The sequence below is a fragment of the Triticum dicoccoides genome, chromosome 7B (assembly GCF_002162155.2).
Source record: "Triticum dicoccoides isolate Atlit2015 ecotype Zavitan chromosome 7B, WEW_v2.0, whole genome shotgun sequence".
Lineage (NCBI taxonomy): Eukaryota > Viridiplantae > Streptophyta > Magnoliopsida > Poales > Poaceae > Triticum > Triticum dicoccoides.
This window is the reverse complement of record NC_041393.1, coordinates 661131655-661139125: the sequence shown is the minus strand read 5'-3', so window position 1 is coordinate 661139125 and position 7471 is coordinate 661131655.

Sequence of the window (7471 nt, the reverse complement as noted above, 5' to 3'; positions counted from 1 at the left end):
GACTTATATAGCAGAGAGCTTTGGTCCCGGTTCGTCGCACCAACCGGGACCAATGCCCCCTTTAGTCCCGGTTGGTGGCACCAACCGGGACCAAATGCCTCTTTTCAGCAGCCCAAAGGACGGGAAGCAGAGGGCTTTGGTCCCGGTTGGTGGCACCAACCAATAAATGGGGGGCATTGGTTCCGATTGGTGCCACCAACCGGGACCAAAGGGGTGCATTGGTTCCGGTTGGTGCCACCAACCGGGACTAAAGGCCTTGTGCTGGCACGGTGCGGTGGGAAGTTTAGTCCCACCTCGCTAGCTGAGAGAGCTCAACACCTGTTTATAAGCTGCGTTGCAGCTCAGGTGTTGAGCTCCTCTCTAATATGCACGCATTACTTGCCCACCCTTGTCACTGCCATGTTTGGCCTATTGGGCCCACGGGCCTGCATCCTAGCCCATGTACAGATGGGTTTCTAGTTGTATGCAGGCCGTGTGGCCCATTAGGCAGCATTTTTTTATATTTCCAGTATTTTTTTGAATTATTTATTTTCTTTTAATTTTTGCTTTATTTTTTTATTCTTTTTGCTTTTTCATGCTATTTAATATTAGTGCATTTTATCATTATATTCAAAAACAAATTTTGTTATTTTAGTTTCTATCAAAAAAATTATTTCGAAGTATGGAAAAAACTGGATACACTTCGTGTACAAAATGGACAATCTTTTTCGAAGTATCATACGGAAACTCATCTGTTACACAGGGATTTCATTTTTTAAAACTTATTTGAACTCCTGACTTTTTGTGTGTTCAAAATGCACCATTCAAAGTCACATCATCAATTTTCAACCCTTTCTGACTTCATTAGTTATTTTTCATGCATTTACTGATTATTTTGAGCTATAAGACCCTGAAATTGAAAAGCATTTCAAATGAACTCTGAAAAACTGAATGCACTTCATGTACAAAACAGACAATCTCTTTCGAAGTATCAGGATTTCATACGGAAACTTGTCTGTTACAGCAGGCATTTCAAATGAACTACGAAAATGTTGAAAATTGACATGGTATCATCATAATAGTTGTGGAGAAAGTCTTCACTTTTTCTTCGCTTGTGTCCTTTCCTTATTGCGCCGTAACCATAGATAATCTTCATCATTTATCAGGATGATTGGGTCAGCCTTGACTTTGAAGGGAGGAATTTCATGAAACTTTTCATAATCTTCGGACATGTCTGTCTTGCCCTCTACTCCCAAGATATCCCTTTTTCCTAATAGAACTATGTGGCGCTTTGGCTCATCATATGATGTATTCACTTCCTTATCTTTTCTTTTTCTCGGTTTGGTAGACATGTCCTTCACATAGATAACCTGTGCCACATCATTGGTTAGGACAAACGGTTCGTTAGTGTACCCAAGATTGTTTAGATCCACTGTTATCATTTTGTACTGTGGGTCTACCTGTACCCCGCCTCCTGACAGATTGACCCATTTGCACTTAAACAAAGGGACTTAATATCATGTCCGTAGTCAAGTTCCCATATGTCCACTATGTAACCATAATATGTGTCATTTCCTCTCTCGATTGCTGCATCAAAGCGGACACCGCTGTTTTGATTGGTGCTCTTTTGATCTTGGGCGATCGTGTAAAATGTATTCCCATTTATCTCGTATCCTTTGTAAGTCAATACAGTCGAAGATGGTCCCCTAGACAATGAGTACAACTCAGCACAAACAGTGTTCTCACCTCTGAGACGTGTTTCCAACCAACTGCTGAAAGTCCTGATGTGTTCACTTGTAATCCAGTCGTCGCACCGCTCCGGGTGTTTGGAGCGCAGACTGTTCTTGTGTTCATCGACATACGGGGTCACCAAGGTAGAGTTCATTAGTACTGTGTAGTGTGCTTGAGACCAAGAATACCGTCCCTGCATATTATTGAGTCCCCTCCAAGCGTGCCTTTTCCAGTCAGTCTCTCCTCATACCGCGATTCAGGGAGACCTATCTTCTTAAGGCCAGGAATGAAGTCAACACAAAACCCAATGAGATCCTCTATTTGATGGCCCATGGAGATGCTTCCTTCTGGCCTAGCATGGTTATTGACATATTTCTTCAGGACTCCCATGAACCTCTCAAAGGGGTACATATTGTGTAGAAATACGGGGTCCAGAATGACAATCTCGTCAATTAGATGAACTAGGACGTGCGTCATGATATTAAAGAAGGATGGTGGGAACACCAGCTCGAAACTGACAAGACATTGCACCACATCACTCCTTAGCCTTGGTATGATTTCTGGATCGATCACCTTCTGAGAGATTGCATTGAGGAATGCACATAGCTTCACAATGGCTAATCGGACATTTTCCGGTAGAAGCCCCCTCAATGCAACCAGAAGCAGTTGCGTCATAATCACGTGGCAGTCATGAGACTTTAGGTTCTGGAACTTTTCTCTGCCATATTTATTATTCCCTTTATATTCAACGAGAAGACAGTCGGGACCTTCACACTAAGCAGACATTCAAAGAAGATTTCCTTTTCTTCTTTGGTAAGAGCATAGCTGGCATGACCTTCATACTGCTTTGGAGGCATGCCGTCTTTTTCGTGCAAACGTTGTAGGTCTTCCCGTGCCTCAGATGTATCTTTTGTTTTCCCATACACGCCCAAGAAGCCTAGCAGATTCACGCAAAGGTTCTTCGTCACGTGCATCACGTCGATCGAAGAGCGGACCTCTAGGTCTTTCCAGTAGGATAGGTCCCAAAAAATAAATTTCTTCTTTCACATGGGTGCGTGTCCCCCAGCGTCACTCGGAACAGCTAGTCCGCCGGGACTCTTTCCAAAGATTACGTGTAAATCATTGACCATAGCAAGTACGTGATCACCGGTACGCATGGCGGGCTTCTTCCGGTGATCTGCCTCGCCTTTGAAATGCTTGCCTTTCTTTCGACATTGATGGTTGGTCGGAAGAAATCGACGATGGCCCAGGTACACATTCTTCCTGCATTTGTCCAGGTATATACTTTCGGTGTCAGCTAAACAGTGCGTGCATGCGTGGTATCCCCTGTTTGTCTGTCCTGAAAGGTTACTGAGAGCGGGCCAATCGTTGATGGTTACAAACAGCAATGCGTGCAGGTCAAATTTCTCCTATTTGTGCTCATCCCACACACATACACCATTTCCATTCCACAACTGTAAAAGTTCTTCAACTAATGGCCTTAGGTACACATCAATGTCGTTGCCGGGTTGCTTAGGGCCTTGGATGAGAACTGGCATCATAATGAACTTCCGCTTCATGCACATCCAAGGAGGAAGGTTATACATACATAGAGTCACGGGTCAGGTGCTGTGATTGCTGCTCTGCTCCCCGAGAGGATTAATGCCATCCGCGCTTAAACCAAACCATACGTTCCTTGGGTCACATGCATACTCAGCCCAGTACCCTCTCTCGATTTTTCTCCACTTCGACCCGTCAGCGGGTGCTATCAACTTCCCTTCTTTCTTACGGTCCTCACTGTGCCATCGCATCAACTTGGCATGCTCTTTGTTTCTGAACAGTCGTTTCAACCGTGGTATTATAGGAGCATACCACATCACCTTCGCAGGAACCCTTTTCCTGCGGGGCTCGCCATCAACATCACCAGGGTCATCTCATCTGATCTTATACCGCAATGCACCGCATACCGAGCATGCGTTCAAATCCTTGTACGCACCACGGTAGAGGATGCAGTCATTAGGGCTTGCATGTATCTTCCGCACCTTCAATCCTAGAGGGCATACAACCTTCTTTGCTGCGTATGTACTGTCGGGCAATTCGTTATCCTCTGGAAGCTTCTTCTTCAATATTTTCAGTAGCTTCTCAAATCCTTTGTCACGCACAACATTCTCTGCCTTCCACTGCAGCAATTCCAGTACGGTACCCAACTTTGTGTTGCCATCTTCGCAATTGGGGTACAACCCTTTTTTGTGATCGTCTAACATGCGATCGAACTTCAGCTTCTCCTTTTGACTTCCGCATTGCGTCTTTGCATAGACAATGACCCGGCGGAGATCATCATCATCGGGCACATCGTCTGGTTCCTCTTGATCTTCAGTAGCTTCCCCCGTTGCGGCATCATCGGGCACATCGTCTGGTTCCTCCTGATCTTCAACAGCTCCCCCCGTTGCAGCATCACCGTATTCAGGGGGCACATAGTTGCCATCGTCCTCTTCTTCTTCGCCGTCTTCCACCATAACCCCTATTTCTCTGTGTCGCGTCCAAACATTATAGTGTGGCATGAAACCCTTGTAAAGCATGTGGGTGTGAAGGATTTTCCGGTCAGAGTAAGACTTCATATTCCCACATTTAGGGCATGGACAACACATAAAACCATTCTGCTTGTTTGCCTCAGCCACTTCGAGAAAATTATGCACGCCCTTAATGTACTCGGAGGTGTGTCTGTCACCATACATCTATTGCCGATTCATCTGCGTGCATTATATATAATTATGTGTGTCAAAAGTAAGAAAATCAGACAAGTATCTATCTAGAGTAAGAAAATCAGACAAGTCTCTATCTAAAGTAATAAAATCAAAAAGAAGATAAGAACAAGAGGCTTACCATGGTGGTGCCGGCGACGAGATCGGCGGGGGCGATCAACGGCGGTGAAAACAGGGACGGGGCATGAAGGACCGCTAAATCTAGACAAATCTCGGGAAAAATGGAGCTCCGAGGTCGAGCTTTGAGAGGAGAAAGCTTAACTAGTGTGGCTCGTCCATTTCATCGAACACCTCATGTGCATAGGAGGTGAGCTAGAGCACCCAAATGCCCTCCCCTCGCCGGCCAGAAAAAACAGAGTGCTCTGCCGCGGCGATGGGTATATATAGGCAACTTATTTGTCCCGGTTCATGGCATGAACCGTGACTAAATCCCCCCTTCTATACCGGTTCATGGCACAGACCGGTACCAATGGCTGTGGGCCAGGAGCGTGGACCATTGGTCCCGGTTCGTGCCTAGAACTGGGACAAATGGATCCAGACGAACCGGGACCAATGCCCACGAGGCCCCGGCCGCCCCCCGGGCTCATGAACCGGGTCTAATGCCCCCCATTGGTCCCGGTTCATGAAGAACCGGGACTAATGGGCTGGCCAAGCCCGAACCAAAGCCCTGTTTTCTACTAGTGGTATATAAATAGCCGGGATTAATTTTGAGATCATAAAATGGGGATGTAGCTCAAATGGTAGAGTGCTTATATATGCTAATAAGAGGCAGGGGGATCGATACCTCCCATGTCCAATTAAGACTTTTTTCCTATAAATTATTACCAGCGAAAAAAGGTTTTTGTAGGGAACCAGGGAAAAAAAGGTAAGGGCTCGAAGGTGGAAATTCTTCGGCCCAAATTGGGAAATCAAGGCTACAAACATAGGCCTAACAGTCGGCCTGCAGAGGAAGTTCAATTCATGCCTATCTAATTTTATAGGTATCTCTCAAAAAAGTCTATTTTATAGGTTCCAATGTTAATGATTAATTTAACATAGAAGAAACTGCCTGCTTCTATTGATAGCAAAAAGGTCAATTAATATATAAATAGCCTGGATTAGTTTTAAGGACATAAAATGGGGATGTAGCTCAAATGATAGAGCGCTTATATATGCTAATAAGAGGCAGGGGGATCGATACCTCCCATCTCCAATATTCAACATTTTTTCCTGATTTAATTTAGTTTAACATTGAAGAAATTGCCCGCTTAAAACAGTGTGAATTTGGCATTATCCGCTTAAAACAGTGTGAATTTGGCATTATTATATCTATCTTGAAATTCGTTTCATAACCTATACTTATATTTTTTTTAAACTATATATTATTATTTTGAAGCAACTTATCATCAAGAAAGTTTATGTTCTGGATGTTGTTCGAAGATGCGTCAAACTGTTGTACCAGTTACACGCACGTGGGCTGCTAAGGGACAAAAACTAGGGCGATGATAGGCGCCGGCGCACCGGCCCAAATTTGGGCCGGTCCACACGCCACCACACGATTAGGCTTTTTTAAACCGTACGATGTGGTTCCTTCGACCACCTCACAGCAAAAAACAAAAGCAGAGGAAAAAAAGAAGTGGAGGAGAGACCAGTGCCGTCTCCGGCTCGACGCTTCCAAATCTCAAAAGTAGTCTTTGCCCTGCCGTCGGGGCCGTGGCCGACGAGCACCGGCGAAGTCCCCCGCTCGTGGCCGCGGGGATTGCAGCACGACCGCTGGTGGGTCCCAGCACGTGGTCAGCGTGGATGTAGCTCTGACGCCAGCCGGTTCTAGCACATGGTCGCCATGGTTGCAACATCCTCGTGTCCTCGGCTCCGGCTCGCCGCCGTCGTCACCTAGCACCGCCGGCTTCTAGCAAAACAAAAAAGCTATGGTGGTCAGTTGAAGCAAAAAAAATGGCTGGTTCCAGCCAAAAAGAACACTGGTTCCAGCAAAATCCCACAAATAGCAAAACTCCAGCAAATTCGATTGTAGCAAAACAAAAAGGTGGTTCCAGCAAAAAATTATTCTGGTTCCAGCAAAAATACCACAAACAGCAAACTCCAATAAATTTGATTGTAGCAAATCGAACAGCGGGTTCCAGCAACACTTCACTCCGGTTGCAGCAAAATGGGACGCCCGCTCCAGCTCGCCACCATACTGGTTCCAGCACTGGCGGCCCCCGCAGGTTGCAGCTCCGCCTGCTCGATGCAGCTTGCCCAAACGTCGATTGCAGCTCCGCCTGCTCGATGAAGCTTGCCCAAACGTCGATTGCACCTCCGCCACCAGTGGTTGAAGCTCCCGTAGCGGCCGGTTGTAGCTCGCCCATCGGCGCCGCGCCGTCAGATGCAGCTCAACCCATCATCGGTTGTAGCTCCTCCGTCCACCGGTTGCAGCTCCCAGCGTGGCCGGTTGCAGCTCCACCGTCCGCCGTCCGTGGTCCATCCCTGGGACGAGAGGGGGCGGTCAGGGAGCTAGAAGGACGCCGGCATAGCCATGGGAAAAAAAGGGGAAAAGCTCGCCGGAGAGGGAGAAATAGCAGTAGAGGGAACTCTCTGCTGGTGGCGGGGCTCGCCGGAATTAGGATCCGACGGCGCGAGGCAGAGTTGAGGCAGGTGATGCGCGAGCGGAGAGCAAAAGCTGAGGGTAGGCGATGCGCGAGCGGAGAGGACAAGCTGCAGGATTTGTGTGGACTAGGGAAAGCGGTGCTGGTCCGCTGGAGTTAGTGGAGATAAGGACGTGATGTACGGTGAGCCTCTGCTTGTTATGTATGTGCACGAGTACAGCGGCGTGACCGGCCGAAAGTTCGGCCGGCGCGCCGCACACAAACGTTTACCCAAAAACTATCATATGCAAGAATTGAGACAGATGGTAATCTTATTTACTAAACATGTGAACGCTTCACTCAAAGGTTTGTCATATTTCGTTAGCAAGCATGTCCAGCGCAACACCACAGCGTTCTCCATTATCCACTCCCCCCTCTGCCCATTTCCACTTTATACCC